The 24,416-nt window shown below is 32.7% G+C and overlaps 1 protein-coding gene and 1 pseudogene across 3 annotated transcripts in view; one reads left to right on the forward strand and one right to left on the reverse strand.

The window, feature by feature from the left end:
* ADGRB3 (adhesion G protein-coupled receptor B3) overlaps positions 1 to 24,416 on the forward strand; it is a 747,209-nt gene that overhangs the window by 12,794 nt on the left and 709,999 nt on the right. The window lies entirely within an intron of this gene.
* LOC112133932 (small nucleolar RNA U3) lies at positions 13,436 to 13,553 on the reverse strand (annotated as a pseudogene).

Genomic DNA, 24,416 nt, shown 5'->3' on the forward strand with positions numbered 1-24,416 from the left:
TTGTAGTATATTAAAAATCTACTCTTTTAAAAACATATGAGTTCTTTCTGTTTAGGGGTTTCCCTGGAATTTTCTAATGATCATACTTTGGTGTTCAATTGGTAATAAAGGGTCACAAATGAATTCTAGGTATAATAAATATTACATGTGCTTGCCTCTGGCCTCTGTATTCTGAGACCACAGAAACCACAAATATGGAGCAGTGGGAGTTTAGGAGAACAGAAGTTGATCCACTAAATAAAAAACTGATTTAGGCAAAAGAAATAAGTAAATGGTAGGATGTAAATTAATACAACATTATCTCCCCTTAGCAGTGGAACCTTTTTTCTAAATGGAAGCCAATATATAAGAGCTTTTTAAAAACAGAGCTGCTCTGGATGAAGTGGGCAGAAAGCCTAAAGCCGTGCCTAATCAGTCTCTCCTTTCTTCCTATATTGGTAGGAGAGGGAACTCTTCTTGAAAAACCACTGCAGAACTATAAATCAGTGTCTCCATATGAAGCCACATACAAGAAATTAATGTTTTAAACTTCCTTCCATTGAAAACTAATATTTTCAATTTTATGATCACCAAGTATATATAAGGACTATCAGTTTGTTCCTACTGTGTTTTGCTTAGAACAAAATTCATAATTTATCTAGGATCCTACGGCCTGCATATCTATCTGTGCTGAATTTTTTTCCATGCTCTGTTCTTCCCACACAACCCAATAATTGAGTTTGCCTGAGTCTAACTCCCACCCCTTACGCAAGTCTTCATCTTTCTCTATGGTGCTTCTCAGGTATCTTCAATGCCTGCTGGGTAGTGTCCCATAAGCATTCTCTGTCACTTCTCCACCATGCCTCACCCTGTCTGGTAGGCATTTGCAATCTCCTGCCAGCACTCAGTGTCTCTGCTTTTGCTTAGGACAGACCTTAGTGTCATGAAGCCAAGCTGTCTTTAAGCCAGCAGTGAGACTCCCGCTTTCCCACTCTGTGTCACACTTGTGAAATAACAGATCTGCTTATGATCTACCTCTTGCTCCTGGAACGTAAACACTTTCTTCAGACTCTGTCTGGAGCCAGTTTGTCCTGAGGCCCCCTGTTGGACATCAGGACAGGCACCACATTTCTCCACCTTTCTCTCTGGTCATCTGAACTCCAGACGTCTTCCACCCTGGGCTCCCAAACAAAAATCTTCCTGCAAATTAGCTTACTCCAATCATATGTTTTTCTCACATACTAGTTTACTTAGGTAAATATGAATATTTATTTAGAATCCTTTAAAATTTTTAAGTATAATTGATCAATATTCAGAAGCCTTAATTTTAAATCTTTATAAATGTAATACATTTGGGTGGTATTCATTCTGCCTCTCCTTTATTGTTTTGATAATCCTCAAATATTTCAGTTTCAAACTCAAGTTTCTTGGAATAAGCTGAAGTTATTAGAGCAATAATAATTATGCTTAATTCCTTTGGTGTTTACACATAATGAATATCCTTAACCGAAGACATGTTAATAAAATAACAACAAAAAGCTTATTAGCATTGACATTACTTAGATATCAGTAGATAATTGAGATGTAATGAATGTTTTTCACTAAGTTGTTACAGACTCCTACCATTCTGGGTTTATGTAGGAATTGTGTTACTGGCCTACTACTAATGGTTGTTTGGGGTTATATGATTGGCTCTGGCTAATGAGTTGTGAGTGAAAGTGACATTGCTGACTTCTGATCTGAGTCATTTTATTGATGGAGTAAGACCATGAAAGTGTCTTTGTTTCTAGCATGGATACCTGTACCTAAAGAGAAGGGGCTCCTCTCTCAGCTGAGTTCTTAAGTGACTAAAATGAGAAGAGCCTCTGCTCTAAGCCTTCGCCTGTCTATGATGACTGTGAGGCATGAGCAAGGAATAACTTCCTTTTTCGAGACGCTGAGAAGTTAGGAATTGGTATTGTCACTACAGCCTAACCTATCCTATTCTGACATATCTATAATGTCCAGTTGAGGTGGATTGGGGAGCAGTTGTGGTGTGCTAAAACATGATTAGTTACATTGGTGATGTGTTCTGTAATCCAGATGTAATAAGGTGATGGGCATGTCAGTAAATGATATTTTGGGGGAAGAATGTATGCACATATTCCACATTGTACTCTGAGGTAGCTGCATATATTGCTAGCAAAGCACTCTAGAACCCATTTTATGTATGATTTATCAAAATGATCTTATTTTAGCCTACTTAAAATTAATAAATACTAAAATAAGTACAGTCATTCTATATTTTTATAGGAGACTATTCATTCAACATTTATTTAAAGATACTTGAGTTTTTCTTTGTTTTAAAACTACATTAGAGAGAAGGTTCTGTGGTCCTTTGCTGAACCACGATTGTTACAGAACTAAGAGAAAAACATTTATTCTAGCATGGTGGTTTTGCTGAAAGGTAAGAACTTGTCCTGTTCTCTTTTTGTCCTTCCTCTCCTTCCTGCCTATCTTCCTTCCTTTTCTTCTCTTGTATTCTTTCGTCTTTCTCTCTTCTATTTCTCTCACAGCCCCTCCCTCCCTCTCTCCCTCTCTTCCTCCTTTGTTCTTTTACTCCTTTTTTTTGATACATAGGCTATAATTTATAAATGTTGGTCTATAGGTTAGACATTGAAATAATTTGCATGGAATCTGTTATTAATATACATGTAGGTGTTTGGTAAACAAATAATTCTACAATAGGTCATGAGGAACTTGTAATCACTTAGTAAGCACTGCTTCATTAATCTTAATTTTCTTGTGAGGTTAATTGTGTAGCAATAATTAACCTCCCCTTTGAGTAGGTGGGCTTTTGTCACACTGAGGAGTATTCTTATCTCCCCTGAGAGGCAGGAGAGGAAAAGTAGGCTGTTGTAAACTTTAAATAAGACTCTGTGAGTTACTTAGTGGGGAGGAAATAATTCTTCCCAATGTGAGTGGTATGCTGGCAAGCTTTGTTCTACGGGGCTGTGCCTTCCATTTAATTTCCTGGCTTTCTTATTCTCAAGAAGTTTGGATTATGATATGCTCATTAATTATAAAAGAGACTTCAGTAGTCAGAGAATAGTACAAATAGGCCATTGAGCAACTAAGAAATTAAAACAAAATGAAAAAATAAACACTGTCTGCTTTTTTTTCTTCTTACGTATTGTGAAGAAACTCCAGGGATGGAGTGAAGTGTCAGTTTAGTTCCCACATTTGTATATCTGATCTGTGACACACACATCCACATATACACTTATATGTGAATATATGGCATTAAATGCTCACAAGCTGTATATGCGTATATTATTTGAAAAGATAATCATTTTTCAATAGTTTGAGAATATATTCCCTGATAAACTGAATTTACTAACTAAATATTTACTAAATATACTCTTAACCAGGGTGATTTATGAGATCATAGGAATAACAAAGAATAAAAATACCTTCTGCAAAGGAAGCTTTAAATTTTAATTTGATTTGTTTGATAATTCACATGAAGTCTTTGTAATCAATACATTCAGATCAGTATTCTATGAATCTTTCTGCATGTCAGAAATTAAAGTTTTACTTAGGATTTAAGAGTAAATCGTTTGCCAAGTAGGTTTCTAAAAGTGAAAACAAATGTCAATTTCAAAAGAGAACAATTTAGTTTTACATTTCTGAGGAAGTCACATATATTGTGTATTAATAAATTAACAGTCTCACATTCTCTTTGATCATTGATTGTTTCTTGGCAGTTTGTTACATACTAGATTCTACACATCTCACAGCTATAAATTCAGTACCAGAATTTAGGGAGATAATTTTAATATAAAACAAAGATTGTTGTTAGAGACAACATGTCATAGTGTTTAAGGGTCAAACTCCCTGGGTTCCAGTCCCAATTTCCAGCTCTGTGGCATTGAGACTTTTACACACTTCTCTAAACATCAGGGTTTTGTTTTGTTTCGTTTTTTTGTTTTTGTTTCTGTTTTCTGTGAAGTGGTGATGATTTTAGTGAAATAATTGGAAGACTGAATGAGGTAATGCATGTAAAATGCTTAGCATAATGTTTGGACTGTGTAGTAAAGGCTTGATAAATGTTAAATTCCATTAATTGGGTAATCCTGGAACCCTTTACTGCAATTAGAATTCTTTATTACAACAAATAAAATTTTGATTCATAATAAAAAGTAATCAGTTTCTTTAATTGACCTCAGAGAAATTAAAATGCCTCCTGGACTGTTAAGTCCTCAGAAATGTATTGCATCTTTAATTCTTTATTTCCTCTGCATACTCATGCACATGAGAAAAAATTTCTGAGTTAAGACATGTCTATTCTCCTTTAGTCCTCATTTCAAATATCAACCACTGTTTACAGTATCACCACTTTTTCCTTTAAAAACGGACTAGTCAGTTTTATTTAGAGATTGTTTGACAAAGAGTGATCCCAAATGACGGTTTCCTGAAGACCAGGATATACTAACCAAGAAAAGGCAAGTATGTTTTGACCACCTAAGTAACTTCCTCGTCTGAGTATTTTTCTATAAATATGGATGTTCCTTTGGACTAGTCCTTTCTCAATCATATTGAAGTTTAAATATATTTACTTTAATTGGTAAAATCAACTTAAAAATCTCTATTCTGATTTTTTCCTAAGGATTGGTATGCATGTTAAAAGTAACCAAAGTATAATTTATGTCTTGGCCTGTATTGAATGCCTTTTTCCTCCTGAGCAGAGTCAATTGAAAAATATCTTGCTTGCTGTCTCCTTTTTTAACATTTATCCTTAGGCTTAATGTAGGAAAATAGCAATAAAATATAAATCCATATTCTATTTTTTAAAAGATCATACTGTTTTATTTTCAATTTTATGAAACTTTTACTTTTAGATATTACAAACAAGAGAATTAGAAATGTGACGTTAGACTTTTAACTCTCTGTAGTCCTTTGTATTTAGAAGAGAATTTGGATTAGAAAACCACCTTCTGAAGGAGATTTTGACATTACTGTGTGAGCAAATTCAGGCAAGTCACATAATCTCTTAGAGAGAGCTTCAGTTTGCTCAGTTATAAAGATCAAAATAATCATCTGTAACACACTGGATTGTATGGAAAGTATAATATACATGAAATCTATTTAGAAAAATGAAAACCAGCATGCAAAAATGTTGTTGTAATTATTATTATTGCCAACATAAACTTGTAAATTTGTTCACATTTATTAGTTTAGTTCATTGGCCTGTATGTATGTGAAATAATGGTCCAGTCCTTTGATGATAAATATCACAAATTGTTGGATAGATTTGCTGGGTTTGACATTTTAAATTAAGACTCTGATCTTCTGTTAGGAAAACATTTATTTATTTGGTTTTTCTTTTTACTTTCTGTGTCAATGGAAGCAAGGAGTTTCGGCTTCGTATTCACATATTTCAGAGTTCCACTCCCAACCCTGCTTTCCGCTAGCTTTGTGACCTTTGGCAGTTTGCTTCATAGTTTGGTTCATAGAAAATATGAACCATATTTTCTGCATCTGCAAAATAGAAATAATGTCTATGCTTTCTTAATATAGTCTGTACAAAAAGCAATATTAAGATTAATGCACAAATAATGCAGAAGTGGGAAGTTCTCTTAATTCAGGTTTTTTAAGTAATCTAAAATGTTGTTTTAGGCTGCCCATAGAAAATGAAGTATAATGACTTCAATTTTATTCAATCCCAGTTTTACTCATCTGTAGATGAAGATCAGAAATATAATGAGTTACTTTATAACAGGCTACCACTCTTACATCAATCAGACAAGCAGCCTGAAAATAAACACATCCTTTCTGTCCTTGTGTTTCCTGGGAAAGTCAAGAGTTAGCATTAAAGGAAAATGAGTACAAATGAAGAGTTATCAAAAAATTTCCCCAAGTGCTAAAAACAAAAATGATCAGGGAGATATTGTCGTTTTACAGAACTATTTGTTTTCTGTAGAGGGCAAAGGCTATATATAAATAAGCCTAGGTCTCAGTGCCATGTCATGTAATTAAGAATTAAATGTATTAGTCTTTAAGGAATGCAAATGAGGTAAATTTTACATCAGTAAAAATTTTTAAACAGACGAAAATATGGAAACGTGTTAATAGAGCTTCAAAATTTTATGCTATGTTTTTGAATCAGTCTTGAAAAGACTACAGATTGGTGTCTGTCCTCCTCTGCAGGTGATAGGTGGGACTATTTCAGAGGATAAATGTGATCAAGCAGCTGGCCATGGTTTTGTTCTGATGGGATTACTCAGCAAATTTAGTAGATAAACTAAACATTTTCCTATTACTTTCTACTTAAAATACTTACTCAACTTGTAAAGAGTTTTATCAAACCTTAGACTTTGTAAACACTTTTAAAAACACTCAGTTTTTTGCCTTTGAACAAGTGTAGCAAAATTAATAGGTGAAACTATATGCAAATTTTTATAGATCTTTGCTTAATTCAGGTAATATCAACCTAACATATTTATTTTGATTAATTATGTAGTTGGTTAATTAAACACAACTGGCATTGCACAACTTAACCCCAAATGTATAAACTTTTCTGTTAACCTGGCATCTATGGGAAATGGCTATTTTAGTAATCCATTAATGGAAATTTACCATCTGTAGTAGATATTTTGAGAATTCAAATGGAACAAACAACAGACTACTAAGCCCATACTTTGTATTTATTTATTTGTGTATTTCATAATCACAATACTAATGAATCATTCCTGTGTGTCAGATAAAATTTTAAATGTTAACTCTTTCATTCTTCCTAAGAGCCCCGTGAGATAGCTATTATTATTACTTTTGTTTTCTGGATGAAAAGACTGAGACACAGAAAAGTTAAGTGACTTGCATAGTATCACATTGAGAAGAGGCAGAGCTGAATTCAAGTTCATTCTCTGAGCCCTTACACTATACCACCACTCTGTAAAGATACATATAACACAATATTAGTTAAAAACTCAAAAAGAACTTAGCTTATCCCATGTTTTGTAACTATAGGATGGTTTCAAATAGAAAAATATATGTATTTTAAATCCTGCAAAGTACATCTCCAGATATGTTTAGTGGCCTCTGTCTGGTAATGTTTCTTCCACCTAGTGTTTTCCAAGCTATAGCCTGCATGTATCCTCACTAATAAAAGGACTTTCTTCTTTAACCAAGCCTATTGCTCAAAGAATTCTGCAATCTCATCTCTCCCAGGAAACCTCCAAGTGATAAAAAATGGAGTATTGATTTCGACCTGCTATGAGACGTGCAAAGTTTACTTTTTACTCACTAACACAAAGTTTTTTGAATTGCTACATTTTAAATTAGTATACATATTTATTTAGATATAAGTTTAGTCTATGTTTAACATTTTGTTTTCAAAAAATTTAAATGTCTTAGGTTACAGGGACATAGATGTTAAAGGCTTTGCTGTTTAATTACCTTGAACTTTACTTAGCACAATATTAACACAACGAGCTGCTTAATCTTTTCTGTAATTATGATTATAGAAGATCAAAATAAAACTAGAATTACAATTATCTTTTAATGATTTTAAGTTGGTAAGATGTCATTTCTATTAGACAAAAATAATTTATAGTTAGATTAAGCATCTCTAGTACCAGAAGATACAGGATACCTATAAAAGAAAGAGAGGTGAAAAGTTCATTCCCTGACTTAGAGAATATTTTATTTAATTTTTGTCTTTAAAATAATGTTCATAAGTTCTTTTGTAACTCTCAACTTTTATTTACCTGAGAACCAAAAATAAATATCCTATTAGAAAAGAAATAAATCCTGATCCATCCTAACTAAAATAATTTTTTGTGGAATTTTCTTAATTGTGGTAACTAACACTCAATTACTGAAAATCAAGCTGATGCAATTTTTTTTTTAATGATAAGTGATTCAGTGTTTTGGGGATGTGATGGTTTCCTCAGAGGAAGTAATCAAAACAAAATTATTTTTCTTGATAAAAACAGCTACTTCATTTTTTCCAAAAAAAAAAAGACAATTCAGAGAACTTATGTAGGTCATTATCAGTAAAAAAGTACGAAGGAGAAAACATAACAAAATTAATTATCTGTAAAGTACATAAGATGATTTAAAGTTTCCATTTTATTCTTATTTATTTTGTTTTCTTGAATTTATTTCATATTTATATATGCTAAGAAAGCGTATTTCCCCATAAATATATTTAGAATGACTTTTATTGACTTTTTAATGTAATTTGTAACTATTACATTTATATCACAACACAAATATATATCCTGTCATCTCTAATATAAATTATTTTTATACGTTATCTTTTTAAAAGTTGTATTTAAATTACTCCAGAATTCTTATATCATGTGAATTATGTGAAAGGACTTTAGGTACATGATTAAAAATATTCTAGCATTTGCATAATTTAACAGATTAAGAAGAAGAATTTAGAAAACCATTCCAGGGCAATTTACTTGTTTTGAACATCTGTTTGACAGCTGGAGTAATGAAACTTAACACAGCAGTAACCATCTTTTACACTGATCCTCCATGCACACACAACCACTAGGAAGGATTAACTACTATTAGTTCTGGCTTTCTTTTGCCATAGTGATTTTCCTTGAAAAACAAATTGAGAATCCTTTACTGTAGAATAGCTGAAATTTATATGCATAATATGAATAACACTGATTAAAACCATACTTCAATTTAATATAAATGCAACAAAGAAAGCCAGTTCTTGAAGTTAATACAGATAATTATGATAGAATGTCCTTGAAATTCGTATAAGCACATTTTAGGCAATAAACAATATTATAGTAATAGCCGATGTCATATTCAGCAGAAATTAATGTTGAATTGACTAGATAAAGACTAGGCTCACAACCTTTCAGATGTTTAATATATTTTTTAGATTGTATATTTTATATTTCATATAAGTACAGTATTAAAATATATTTTAATATTATGTGTTTTTACCTTTTTTAGTGAATCTTTTTTATGTATCACTTCCTTTGTTTTCATTTAGTATGTTGATACTTTGGGATACTTTCAATGGAAGATGTTAAATGAGCCTGCATTCTCAGATTGCAGGGAAAAAGTTACTTTTCTAATTTAATTTTAAAAATAAATAATCATTATACACACAATTACCTTGTGTAGACCATACCAGAAGTTAATGGTGTGAATTCTCCTTTCAAGGTACAAATTATTCAGAGCCACTCAAATTGATATTCCATCCTTCTAAAATTTTACTTCCATATATCCAAATTTCTAGGTATATTGTAGGCTTATTTAATAGAATGACAATAAAGATAAGATTGAAACACTTGTAAAGTAAACCATGATGGACTTCTTTTAAAATGTCTCATCTGTAGCTAAATGCTTCAGTTACATAGCAAGGGATGTTGTTTTATAATTACTCTTACACAGTAATTCCAATTTTTAAGATCTTATCAACAAATAGGATTGAGTTTTGCCATAAGTTTCTTCTCTTCAGCAAAACGTTAATTTAACTCATGCTATGTTACAATAGTTGTGGATAGCAGGCATGTACACAATTTATATGAAATAAGCTGGATAAATGGCTGTCAGAAAATCATGATTCTTAGTGTTTTCTTTCTTCTTAGTCTAAAATCATTTTGCAAAAATTATATATTTGTATGTATTTATTTATAAATATATAATTACTAACATATATAAAGCATCACAGTGAAGTAGTATACTATGAATTCAATGATTTTACATACAAAAAAAATGTTTTTTGGACCTTAATTTTTCAAGAAGTGCCTCTAGGTATAGTATTACATGAGATAGTAATGGCAAACAGGATTTATTTGTATATTACATTATTAGCCTTCAAGTCAGAGCCATTGAATATAAATAGGGAATATATTTAATAAATACCCAAAATGAGAAGATTATTTAAGATTTTTGCCATTATTGGGAAGAAACAAACATTATAGGTGGCCAAATATATATATATATATATATATATATATATATATATATATATATATTTGTGGCCTATGGCTATTTGGATTTAGATTGGACTTTCAATGATTGGCAGGAATATAATTTGAGTGAAGGAAACAGCTTTAAATAAAGCTAAATAAATAAATAAAGGCTAGGCGCTTTTGATTTTAATCTAATGGTAGTGGGGGACCTTCAGAAGGAATTTGTGATCAGGGTGCAGGGAGACAGGCAAATAGTTATCATGAAGGAGGTAGAGGTTGAGTGAAATTTAAGCTAGCAAAATTAGACTATCTGGGAAGGGGACTAGGGAACCAGGTGCCTTAATGGGACCATGATGAGGCTTCTGCAGTAATCCAAAAATAAATTGATTACAGCAGAAGTAATTGAAAAACAATGATGAAAAGCAGTGTGATCAGTTTGAAACATTTAAAGTGGCAAGGGGTCATAAATTTTTTAAACAAAGTACCAGAGGGAAATAAAAGGCTTCACTTTTGATGATTGTGATATTGGCACAAGTCAGGAATTTGCAAAGGGAAGCTGGTTCAAGTTGAGCCAAGTATGGTGCAGAAATGATGAGTCTGAGGTTTTGGCAGATAATTAAATTGGCAATGTCCTATGTAAAAACAAATAGAATTTGATATTATAGCTCTGTCACTTAATGGCTATGGATTTACCACATAACAAATTAACAAATCTGAGCAGCTTAGAATAGTCCCTTTCATGTAACTTTAGTGCTTACTAATTTTGGGGAAAATATGAAACCATTGGAGAGGGGAGTCTAAGTTAATTTTCAGAGGTAAATTTATTTTACATTATCAATAAGAAAAATAATCTAAGATAAAGTGGGAATTTAAGTGAAGTTCCCAGGATAGGGCGAGATTTTGGGTATTATTCCAGAGTAGTCAAATATTGAAAAGAAAAATCAGAATTCTGAGGCTTAAGTAAGGAATGTTTGGTGAATAATTAAAGCTGTGGTCACAGGTAATGTGTTTTAGAAGTTGTATTAAAAATTATAAAAAAATTTCTTTCAATATCTGTTAAACAATTGCTTTAGGAGTCTTGAGTTAAAGATAAAAGTTGTATTCTAGTGTCTGTACACAAAAATGATAAATGAGTATATCTCAAAACAATATTAGAATATAAAATTCATCTGCTATAGAAACTTTAGAACACAATGTATCATCTATAAAAATATTATTTGTAGCTTTAAAAATCAATTATGCATATATATTAATGTTATCCCAAGAGAATCATGAAAATAGTGTTTGGTGCCTTTCTTTATTGACTCTATTTAACAAATTAACTACAAAACCACTATTTCAGAACTACTCACTTATAAGGGAAAATGGGAAGACAAAAAAAATTAACCCCCAAAGTTTCCAGAATTGCTATTATTTATATTATAATATATAGTATAAGTTTTTTTCTGATGTTATATAAACTTTTTGGTTAAATAGATAATAACTTTCTAGTAAACCCATTATGTCAGCTTTCAACAATGTTATATGGAAGTCAGCTTTCAACAATATTATATGGAAAAGTAAATTGAAATACATAAGATAAACATTTAAACAACTTTTATTTTATTTTGACTTACCTCTGTTATTTCAATTCATTTTCCTAAAGTTTCATAAATAAATACAAAGAAGACTAAATTTTGAGTAAGAGTTTTCATTGCATTTGTAAACAATAAATTATAGTTTGTGTTCATCGTATAATTTTTACTACTCTTCTCCATTAGACCCATTTTGAAAAGTTGTTGAAAGTGTTTCCTGATTTTTGAATCAAGTTTTCATTTAGATTTTAAAAATGCATGCTTTACCAAATTTGCATAATAAATCATGTAAAATACAAAATTATATTCTAGTACTTGAAAAATATTTATATTTTATTAATTATTTTTGGAGTTTTAAACTTGAGATTACTAGGATAAAAATATACATTTGAATTTATACAGCCAATTTTGTACCTTTTTAAATTGTGTATATTTGCTTAGATCTGCCATTAGTATCCATGTGTGTTTTGCCTATAGAAGGCAATGCATTGTAGAACTTCAGGGTTAATATGTTTAAAGTGGCAGAAATTCTACAACTATCAATGAGCAAGTTGCCTTGATTTCATCATGACTTAAATATGAAAAGCCGAAGAGAGCATTTGGCTTTCTGTTTCTTCTTCATCCAGAAACTTCGTTATTAAATATGTGAACGTCAGATATGATTCAAGTATTTTAGCATGCTACACATTGTGATCTTTAGAGTTACACTATCTATAAATTACAAGTAGCCCAACTAAAACATCTGCAGTGTGGTATTTTTGTGCAATTTAATTTTCACTAAAAGCATGAGAGTCAATAGGAAAGTCACCATCAGCAAAATTGAATACAGAAATTTCATTCATGGGATAAAAGGATTATTTTAAAATGAGTCAACTATGCTGAATGATATTTGTCCTTTTTAAAATGATAAATGTTCTCATTTGTCTTAATTTACTTTTATTTCTCATAGTATCCTACATTTTTAGAATATAATAAATAATTTTAAACACATTTTTTATGGTAATATCATTACTGAAAGCTGATGTACCCTCATTCTCAAATACCGATTGTTTTTTAGTAGTATGAAAATGTTTGAGATGTGTTTGATATTATATTTAGGATAAAATATTGTTATAGATTGAATGTTTTTACCGTCCTTCAAATTCATATGTTGAAATCCTAATTCTAATGTGATGATATTTGGAGCTGGGGACTTTGGGTCATAATTAGTTCGTGAGAATGGAACTTTCGTGAATGAGATTATTGCCCTTACAAGAAGAGGTCAAAGAGCTCGCAAGTTCTCTTTCTGCCATGTGAGTAATAAAGAAGTCAGTGGCTAAGAACATGGAAGAGGGTCCCCACCAGAACCTGACTATGCTGACAACCTGATCTCAGACTTCTGGCTCCCAGAACTATGAGAAATACATTTCCGTTGTTTATCAGCCACCAAGGCTATTGTGCTCTGTTATACCTGCCCAAACTGACTAAGACAGATATCTTTGAATCCTACTATTTTTATGCTCTTCTGGCCTATATAAGAAAGTTGTGCAGAGAGTTAAGTGTGCCCAGGGATTCACAGTGGTGGAATGATGATTTGAACCTGGCTGTCTCCAGAGCCTTCACCACTGTACTTTACTGCCTCCAAATATTTGTCTGAAACATTGCATAAGGGAGGGTGAGTGAATGGGGCTTTTGGAGGGAAGTGAGCACAAGGAGAGTGTGGCTGACAGTGAGTGGACTGCAGCAGCTTCCATCAGAGTTTAGTCTTATACACATTCTTACCCAATCTTTTGGTGGGAGCTCTTCTCTCAGTTTTTGGTGTTCATGTACCGTGTATGTAATTGGATTCGATTCTTTAAGTCATGAGATCTCTCCCCTCCCACCTTCACCAGGCTTCACCTTCAGGCTTCTTTACTGGCCAAGATACTTTAGGGAACGCTATCCTTCTTGAAAGGTGAAGGGTGAAGGACCACTCTTTATCATCACTTCTCATTTCATGGTATTTTGTAGGTTCTCGGTGCTCTACACGTTCAGAGAAACTTCTCTAGTAACAAACTATAGAAATGATCCCTGAAAGTATAGTCTTGGTATTTTGTAGTTTCTGTAGTTTGTGTTTTGGGGTCATGGTATTTTCATTTCTTTGCTGTAAATGGATAGTTTTGCTTTCTCTTTATATTTGTTTTGTTGCGCCAATTGGGTTTCAAGAGTTGGAAGAAAAGATAAAAAAGATGCTAGTTCTCTGAAGTATTTAATTGGAGTCCAAAATATGTTCCTCAAAATAATTTTATCTAAATTAACATTATCGGACCTTAGGTATTTTGGTATAACTTGAATATCTCTGGAGGAAAACAACAACAATAACAGTGCCTATTGCACAGAGCTCTATTGGGGTTTAATGGAGCTGACCAACATATGCAAAGTGTTTAGACAAGTACCACACACCATGATAGTTACATGATAATGTTAAACTATCATGAACATCATCATCGCTAATTGGGGCTTAATTTTTCTAATATTAAATGTGTTTTTGCTTGGATATCTCTTTAAATTCTTCAAATTAATAACTCTATAAATACTTTATTCTGAATATACTAATTAGGGAAATAAAATATTTCCAATAATTTGTACTTATGATTTGGATTATAATTTAATACCTTTGTATTCATGTACAGAGCTCTTATGTTAAATACTATAGTAATATAACTGTATATCACATAAACATCCTATATTAGTGTCTAATTTTTGTAATCCCAAGATTAGCAGTGCAGTATGATCTCTTAGAAGTTTATCTAACATCAAATGATAAATAAACATAATATTTGGTTTTATATGGTGACATTTAACTATTTTGGTGTGCATTCCAGTTGGAATATATTCATGGGATTTATTTACCTCTGACCTTAGGCGAGACACTTCCTTTCTTTGAGTGTCATGTTCTTCATTAATAAATATCTCATAGACAAGATCTCGAATCACAAACTAGCAGACCTGAGTCTACCTGAAGAAACATTTTGATGTATCAGCTCAGTGTTTAAGGCATGTTTGAAACTTAAATGCTTTCAGTCAGGGCATGGTGTCACTAGTTCCTTCAGTCTCTGCCACTCAGAATTAGCTTATGTGTAGCCACTTCATACATTTATGCTAGGTGTGTGACCACGGAAGGAATTTGAGATTTTGACTCTTGACCTGTATCTCTATGTTCTCTTCCACTGTTAAAGTTGTCTATTCATGTGACTGTTCCCATTTAGAAGAGAGTTGAACAAATGGGTCCTTTTTCAATCCTCTTGTCCCTATCATTACTCTTTTCGATGGATACCTGTAATTGTCCTATTCCCCTCAGAAGAAATGCTTTTTTCTGTTCTGTTGACACGCAAGTTAGTCATAGGTCCCGGAGAATAACATTGTGGTTTTTGTAAATGCTCATTGTAAAGTCTATCAAGATATTTTGAGAAAAATTTTAATCTTAATTTCTCTGAAATTAAGAATTATAAATAAAGTAGCAAATTAAAATTCTATCTTATAGTCTCATTTTTATCATTAACTATTTTTATTTCTTCTTAGAATAATTTTTGAAAACTTATTAATGTCAAAACTAGAACTTATTTTGAACTTAATAAATGTAGTTGGATGACTTACCCTAAAAAAAGAAATGATAAATGACCTTGATAAGAAATACATGGAATTTTAGTGGCCAATGATTGAGATAATGGGATAATTTAAAGGAAAGTGTTTTGTACTCTCTGAAAAAAAGTATCATATCCAAATTAATGTGGTTATTTTTAGTTCTCTACAAATATGAAGTTGACCCACTATTCTTAGTATTAATAATACTACTTGGAAAATTGTAGTTGTCATTCAGTAGTTGTAATGGATTACTGTATAGTCAAACTGCATTATAAGCAATGCCAGAATATATAGAATTATATTATATATAAAATATAGAACTGGTACTTTTTTAAACTTTAGGGGAAAAAGTAACGTTACTTTTATAAAATATAAGGATCAAACGTGTATCATTGGCTAAGTTCAATTTATAATCATAATTGTAGAATGATTAGAAACACTCCCATTACTTAAAAGGAAGGAACTGGTAAGATTTACAAGTGATTATTTGCTCATAGTGCAATTCAGTTAGAAGTTTAATATTACAGATTTAAGCAAAACCATCAAAGCTACCTGGTGGTTTCATAGTTCTACTAAACCTGGATGTGCATGCTAAAATGCTAATTCATAGGTCTTCCTCTGCTTAGTGTCTATAGTTCTGTGTCTTCTCTTTAACCTAATATTGTAATCTTGAAAGAAATTTCAGGAATGATTCCAGTCTGAATTTATATCTTTAGAACCTGAGAAAGTCAAACAATTTTTGGAATTAATATGTGTTTCAGATAAATATTTACATCAGTAAAATAAATAGTTCATTCATAAGAACAAAATTTCATAACTAACTTTCTTCCAGGAAAACAGAAATTGCTGAGACTCCAAGGTTTTTTTATACCTAGGATCCCAAGCTGCATGTTGTTATTTTTGCCATATTCTATTTGTCAAAATAACTATTATAACAAGGCCAGCCCAGATTCAAGAGTCAGTGAAACAGAGCTGTAAAATTTTCTTGCCATGTTTTCAATTAACTGTATCACGTGATATACTTTGGCCACTGGTACACTGAAAAATGTGTGCGACTAGGGCTAGTGTTCTGGAAAATAAGAGACCAAAGGAGAGAGGCCCCACATTTAGAGCAATCCCAGCTACACTGAATGATTCCAGCCATACCAGCCTCAGACCTATATATATGACCATCCAGCCCTAGCAGAACATCCTGGGGATCAGAACCACTGAGCCAAGCCACATAACCTTGTGAAACTATAAATGTTGATTGTTTTAAGCTACTAAGTACTGTGTAGTATAAGCTAACTGATGGTAATCCCCTTTCCTGCAAGTTAGAGAACAGGAAGTTACCATGTAAAATATTGGTTCAAAACTGTGTAGCAGCTGCTAGAGCCAAAAAACTGAAGCCTCGTGCTAAATCTTTTCATAAGCATCAATAGTGGAACTTTTCCCCAAAGGACAAAATGCTTTCATGGCATTTTTATGGCAGAAAAAACATCTCTCTTCCAAATCTTGTATAACAGTGTCTAATAAGCTGAAACTAAATCATATCCGGAGCCCTACCGACAGGGAAGTCTGCAAAATGTAGATTTTAGCCCTTCAAAATTGACAGCACAGGAATTCATATTAGGAATCTATAATAGACAGTGAGCTCCAATCCATCATATCTGTTATAATCAGCACAAGTTCTTTTTCCTTTGGTAATTGTATTCATTTTTATGGATTTTGAGGATATAATTTCCTATCTGTTTAATGAAGAAATATATCAAAACTCATATTCATAGTTTTTTAGATATAGGAAATAATTTATTTTCAAATTGCGAACTAATTAACTTGTATACCAAGAAAGATGGTGTTTATTCTCTAGGACCAGAGTTCCCTGTAATTTTCTTAAGTTTGGAATGGTGGGAAAGGCTCTTCTTTCCAGTCTTCATCCTCATCGCCTGCTAGCTTACTGTTACCATTTTTTAATGCTTTAAGGCCCATATATAAGCTATTACCTTTAATAGAACCTCGAGTTTCTTTTCTCTCTACATCCAAAGTATAATTAACACATACCCATCTTTCACTTCTTACCCTAAGTATCACTTTCTGGAAGAGACTTCTTCGGACCCCCCAAAGTTGATCAGGTTCTCTTGTTACAATAAGGAAAACTTTATAAAGTAATCATCCCCTAGCATTGTATATTTCCTCCTGTGGTCTGGTGAATAAGAGATGGCTAAATTAATTTTAGGATGGGAACACCTAACAAAGGAGCTAGCACTGAGAAAATATTTTTGAATGTATGTATGTATTTATTTTTATAATTTTTTTAAAAAATGTGTGAGCGCATGGTAGGTGTATATATTTATGGGATTTATGGAATACATGAGATGTTTCCACAGGCATGCAATGTGAAATAAGGATGTCATGGAGAATGAGGCATCCATCCCCTCAAGCATTTATCCTTTGAGTTACAAACAATTCAATTACACTCTTTTAGTTTTTAAAAAATGTGCAATTAAATTATTATTGACTACAGTTACCCTGTTGTGCTATTTTATAGCACAACATTTGTTCTATTTCTTATTCATTTGTTCTATTTCTTTTGTACCCATTAACCATCCACATCTACCCCTCAATCCCCCACTACCCTTCCCTGCCTCTGGTAACCATCCTTTTACTTTCTATGCCCGTGAGTTCAATTGTTTTGATTTTTAGATCCCACAAATAAGTGAGAACATGCCATGTTTGTCTTTCTGTGCTGAGCTTATTTCACATAACATAATGATCTCCAGTCTCACCCACGTTGTTGTAAATGACAGAATCCCAGTTTTTTATGGATGAATAATACTCCATTGTGTGTGTGTGTGTGTGTGTGTGTGTGTGTGTGTGTGTGTATATACCAAATTTTCTTTATCCATTCATTTTTTGATGGCCACTTAGGTTGCTTCCAAATCTTAGCCATTATAAACAGTCCTGCAACGAACATAGGAGTGCTGATATCTCTTCGATGTATTGATTTCTTTTCTTTTGGGTATATACCCAGCAGTAAATATGGTAGCTCAATTTTTAGATTTTTACAGAACGTCCAAACTGTTGTCCATAGTGGTTTTACAAACTTACATTCCCACCCACAGTGTATGAGACTTCCATTTCCTCCACATCTTTGCTAGCTGTTGTTACTGTGTCTTTTTGATATAAGCCATTTTAACTGGGGTGAGATTATATCTCATTGTAGTTTTGATTTGCATTTCTCTGATGATCAGTGATGTTGAGCACCCTTTAATATGCCTGTTTGCCATTTGTATTCTTTCTTTTGAGAAATGTCTATTCAAATCTTTTGCGCATTTTTTTATTGGGTTATTGGATTTTTTTCTTATATAGTTGTTTGAGTTCCTTATATATTCTGGTTATTAATCCCTTGTCAGATGGGTAGTTTGTAAATATCTTCTCCCATTCTGTGAATTGTCTCTTCACTTCATTGATTGTATCCTTTGATGTGCAGAAGCTTTTTCAACTGGATGTGAGCCAATTTATTTTGCCTTAGTTGCCTGTGCTTGTAGGGTCTTGCTCAAGAAACTTTTCTCTCAGACCAATGGCCACAAGATTTTCCCCAGTGTTTTCTTGTAATAGTTTCATAGTTTGAGGTCTTAGATTGAAGTCTTTAATTCATTTTGATTTGATTTTTATACTTGATGAGAGACAGGGATCTAGTTTTGTTCTTCTGCATGTGGATATCCAGTTTTCCAAGTACCATTTTTTGAAGAGACTTTTTTCTCCAATGGATGTTTTTGGCACCTTTGTTGAAAATGAGTTCAGTATAGGTGTATGGGTTCTCTCTTCTGTTCCATGAGTCTATGTTTCTGTTTTTTATGCCAGTACCATGCTGTTTTGGTGACTATAGCCCTGTAGCATAATTTGAAGTCAGGTAATGTGATTCTTCCAGTTTTGTTCTTTTTGCTTAGGATAGCTTTAGCTTTTCTGGGTCCTTTGTGGTTCCATATAAATTTTTGGATCTTTTTTCTATTTCTGTAAAGAATGTCACTGGTATTTTGATAGGGATTTAATTGAATCTGTAGATTGCTTTGAGTAGTATGGACATTTTAACAATATTGATTCCTTCCATCCATGAACATTGAATATTTTTCAATTTTTTGGTGTCCTCTTTAATTTCTTTCATCAATATTTTATAGTTTTCTTTATGGAGATCTTTCACTTCCTTGGTTATGTTAATTCCTAAGTATTTAATTTGATGTGTGGTTATTGTAAATGTGATTACTTTTTAAATTTATTTTTCAGATTGTTCACTGTTGGTATGTAAAAATGCTACTAAATTTTGTATGTTCATTTTGTATCCTGCATCTTTACTGAATTTTTTTCAGTTCTAATAGCTTTCTGGGGGAATCTAGGTTTTCCTAAATACAAGATTATATCATCTGTAAACAAGGATAATTTGACTTCTCCCTTTCCAATTTGGATGTCCTGTGTTTCTTTATCTTGTCGGATTGCTCTAGGTAGGACCTCTAATACTATGTTGAATAACAGTGGTGACAGTGGGCAACCTTGTTGTTTTCCAAATCTTAGGGGAAAGGCTTTCAGTTTTTCCCCATTCAATATGATACTAGCTGTGGGTCTGTCATATATCACCTTTACAGTGTTGAGGCATATTCCCTCTATCTCAAGTTTTCTGAGGGTTTTTATCATGAAGGGATTTCAAACTTTATCAAATGCTTCTTTCAGCATCAATTAAAATGATCATATGGCTTTTATCTTTTATTTTCTTGTTGTGGTGTATCATATTGAGTGATTTGCATATGTTGAATCATCTTTCTGTCCCAGGAATAAATCCCACTTAGTCATGATGAATGTTCTTTTTGATGTATTGTTGAATTTGATTTGCTATGATTTTGTTGAGGATTTTTCCATCAATAGTCATCAGAGATATTGGCCTGTAGGTTTGTTTTGTTTTGTTTTGATGCATCTTCGTCTGGTTTTGGCATTAGGGTAATACTGGCCACATACAATAAGTTTGAAAGTATTTCCTCCTCCTCTCTTGTTCAGAATAGTTTGAGTAGGATTGGTATTAGGTCTTCTTTAAATATTTGGTAGAATTCAGAAGTAAAGCCATGAGTCCCAGGATTTTCTTTACTGGGAGATTTTTAATAATTGCTTTGATCTTGTTGTTTGTTATTGGTCTGCTCGGGTATTGGATTTCTTTCTTGTTCAATCTTGGTAGGTTGTATGAGTCTAGAAATTTGCCCATTTATTCTAAATTTCCCGATTTATTGTCATTTAGTTGCTCACAGTAGTCACTAATTATCTTTTGAATTTCTGCACTATCAATTATAATGTCTTTTTTCATCTCTGATTTTATTTATTTGAATCTTCTCTTTTTTTTTTCTTAGTCTGGCTAAAAGTTTGTCAATTTGTTTAACTTTCCAAAAATCCAACATTATGTTTGCTTGATCTTTTGTATTACTTTCTTCATTTCAATTCCATTTGTTTCTGATCTGATCTTTATTATTTCTTTTCTTCTACTAATTTTTGGTTTGGTTTGCTCTTGCTTTTCTGATTCTTTTTTTAATGCATCACTGACTGGTTTATTTGATGTTTTTCTTCTTTTTTGATGGATGCACTTGTAGCTGCAACTTTCCCTCTGAGTACTGCTTTTGCTGTATCTCACTGGTTTTTATATGTTATGTTTCTACTATCATTTGTTTCAAGAAATTTTTACTGAGAAAATATTTAATAAAATTTAACTTAATGAATGGATAAGACCCTTTTATATTCCAAGAAATATCTTCATATTTACCTTTGGTAGCAAAGATCACAGGGCTGCCTTGTATACAGGAGTGTGCAATATCTGGGTTGAGCTTACCTTGAAATGAGATTACTGCCTACTGCAGAGTTTGATAGTTAAGATTATGTGTCAAGTTGGTTAGTACATGGTACCCAAGTTTTGGTCAAACACTAGTCTAGATGTTGCTGGGAAGATATTTTTTTAATGTAATTGATATTTAAGTTAGTAGACTTTCATTAAAGCAGATTACTCTCCATAATATGGGTAGGCATCATCCAGTCAGTTGAAGCCTTCTGAGAAAAGACTAAGGTCTCCTCGCAAAAAGGGACTTCTGCTTCCAGATTGTCTTTGAACTGGAGCTGCAATATCAACTCTTCCCTGCATCTTCAGACTGCAGGAATGCCCTGCAGATTTTACACTTGCTAGCCTCCACAATTATGTGAGCCAAAATTCCTTAAACTGAATTTCTCTCTCTCTCTCTCCCTCTCTCTCTCTCTCTCAGTAGGTGTGTGTGTATACATATGTGTTTGTTTGCATCTGTCTGTGTGTATGTTTGTGTGTGTATGTTAAGTGCAGTAATAATTAAATGACAATAACGATTAAAGTCACTTTCAAGGGTTCGAATGGGAATAAAAATAACTGAAAATAAGTGGAGATTCTTATCCTTGGTAGATAAGTTCCCTCATTTCCCTTTTTGACTAATAGACAGCATAGAAGGAAGTTAGGAAAGTAACCTACCAAGTTCAAGAATCTCTATTTACTACTAGTTATTTACTTCTCATACAAACCCTGGAAAGTAAGTTTAATTACTATTGCCATTTAACAGGAGAAAAACTCACTCCCAGAAAAGATAATATGTACAGCAGTGTGTGGTATGAAGCAATGCTGAAAACTCAGTGTTATCAGTCTCCATAACCTCTGTTATTCTCAGATTATCTTGCTACCTGCTGTTTGTGAGAGGAATTGTTTGACTATTGTTCTATTAGCTAGAGAGAGAGAACAGTGTGTTCCTGAAATAAAAGAGACTCTGGAAACTAGAAGAGGGCAAAAGATAAAACCTTAACATGTTATTGGAAACCTACATAATTGTCACTGGGGTTTTACTAGCAATCTTTATCCTGCTACTTCCCTTAATTTCAGAGATGATAAAAAAAATTTCCCTGGCTTTTTTTTTAAGGGCTTCTTTCCAGACCCTTATTTTTTGTTACCCATTAATGAACTTGGGAAGGTTTTTATTTCTAAATTTATTGCCTAATTCTCCTGAAGCAGGTTTCACATTTGGATATTTCATTAAGATTGGCCTAGGACAAATCTTTGTCCTTCAAATGCAGAGGGAATAGGGACTATTTACTTCCTGTTCTGCTATCTCTGTGTGCCTTTAAGTGAGAACAATTACTGGAAGAGTTGCTAAACGTATAGTACCCTTGGGGAAAGGAAATTTAAAATAATTAGATTTCTTATACTATAAAATAAGGGACAGCCTTCACAGTCCAAAGCCAAAGTCATTTCTAAAGATCTCTATTATTTAGAAGTTCCCTGGAAAGCATCTCACACCTATTTTTAGAATCATAGAATATGATGACCTTAAGACACTATACTCGAGGCAATTTATCTGAGGCTGTCTGAGTGGTTGGCATCTTATATAGTTAGACAGAGAAAGGATTTTCTGATGTTAATAGTTTGCTTTCTTTGATTTTTGTTTAGAATGCTGTAAAAATATTTTAGGTAAAAACATAAATTAGTTGCAACATAACATGATTTTAAAAGCTAAAAAATTTTAGATGGCATGAAACATTGTAAGACAATAGAAGGGATTTTTTTTGCCACAAATAGGGATAAAAATATTATACATTAAAAATGCAACCACTTTTACACAAACATGTATAAATAAATATACTATATGTCACAGGGGAAATTCAAATGAAAATCTTATTTTTCTATTTTTGAGATGTTTACCATTTATTAGGCGTGACAAAGCAAATACAAAGGAAATGTTAGAAGAACTAGAATTTAATCACAGCTTGAAAGAGCTATAAATACGGTACTACTCTTGGTTTATCATGCAAAGGGAAAATCGATTTCAAGTCCAGGTGACCTATGAGCTGTACCTTGAAGGACATTTTGTATTTCAACATGTTTAGATGTGCCGAAACTCTTCCAGAAAGAGGTGCAGTCTATAGAGAAGCAAAGAACAAAAGGAAGAAGAGAACGGCATTCATTTGAAGCCAACACAAAAGTAGTAGCTGAAATAATTTTTCCAGAGTGCCATAAGCAGTTAAATAAAAGAGGCAAAATTTAATTCAAAGTGTTTCTAGCTCCCAATCATATGTTTTTCTAAAACTGTATTGGGAGAGCAGAGGAACATTCTCAGGGTTCATAGGTTCTACCTGGAGTATAGGTTGTGGATCAGTGTAAAATATAAGATAGGGAAGTTAAAGATTATGTTTTGGACCCTGGCTCAGGGGATATCCTTATTGTGTCTAACTGATGTGTTTCAGGCTCTTCCTTCAATATGTACTGTGAATAGTGAGATTTATTACACAGTCCTAACATTTATGCAGTTTAGTTGCTTGTGGATGGTGTTGTCGGGAAAAAAGGTAATATTTTCTTCTGAACTCATGGTTAGAAAGGGCAGGAGAAGCTGGAAGTAAGATATCCTGTATCCTCCTTAGACATATTTACATTACCTCTTCCAGGTTTGCATATTGCTTACAATCAATACAGAGAAGAGAAAACAAAGGAAATATGTGATAAGTTGATAAATTACTGCTACAAAATTTAAATTCTGGGCCCAAAGCAATAACAAAATAGAACATAGTGAAACAAGTACACAAAAGATTTAAAACTGGGGATACAGAAGATCCAAAGCAAGGAGAAAAAAAGAAATTATTATAACTGGACTTAAAATTCAAAAAAATGGTATTTAGAACTAAGAAATTAATTTGAGTGAAATTAATGTTAGAATAAAAATAAAATTGAAATCAACATGAAGGAAGAGGCTAAAGCATGCATATATGATTGAAAGAGCAAGACAACTCACAGGAAAAGCTAAAAATCAAGTAGAAGCAAGATTTTGACTAGAAAGAAGCAGCACAAGTGAATGGATGGAAATGAAAAAAAGATCTGCAGAGATATCCACTGCAAGAGGAGTTTTCATCACCAGGGCACCAGCTTCTCCAGCTACCTTCCCCTGTAAGTGGGACCACAGGCCTTCCTTTGGAAGGGCCCTCAGTGACTAAGCAGCATACTCTGCTTTTCTCATTTCTCCCTAGTGGCGAAGCTTCAGACAAGGTCTTCAGTCATTCTCTTATTTGGAACCTTCTCCCAATCATCAAAACCCCAAATCAGTAGAAATTGAAGAATCTGCTTTTTATGAAACCACTGCTACTCTAATCTTTTTATTCTCGTATTTTTCTAATTACACGTATCACTGTTTACCTCCATTTTGTCTTTCACTTACAGTACTACTTCCTTTTCTTTGCCTAATTTTAACATTTGGATAAAAAATTATTTGTATGTATTTACACAAAGTGCTTCAACTTAAATAGTACTGTTCTTTAA

Source organism: Pongo abelii, chromosome 5 (genome assembly GCF_028885655.2).
Source record: "Pongo abelii isolate AG06213 chromosome 5, NHGRI_mPonAbe1-v2.0_pri, whole genome shotgun sequence".
Lineage (NCBI taxonomy): Eukaryota > Metazoa > Chordata > Mammalia > Primates > Hominidae > Pongo > Pongo abelii.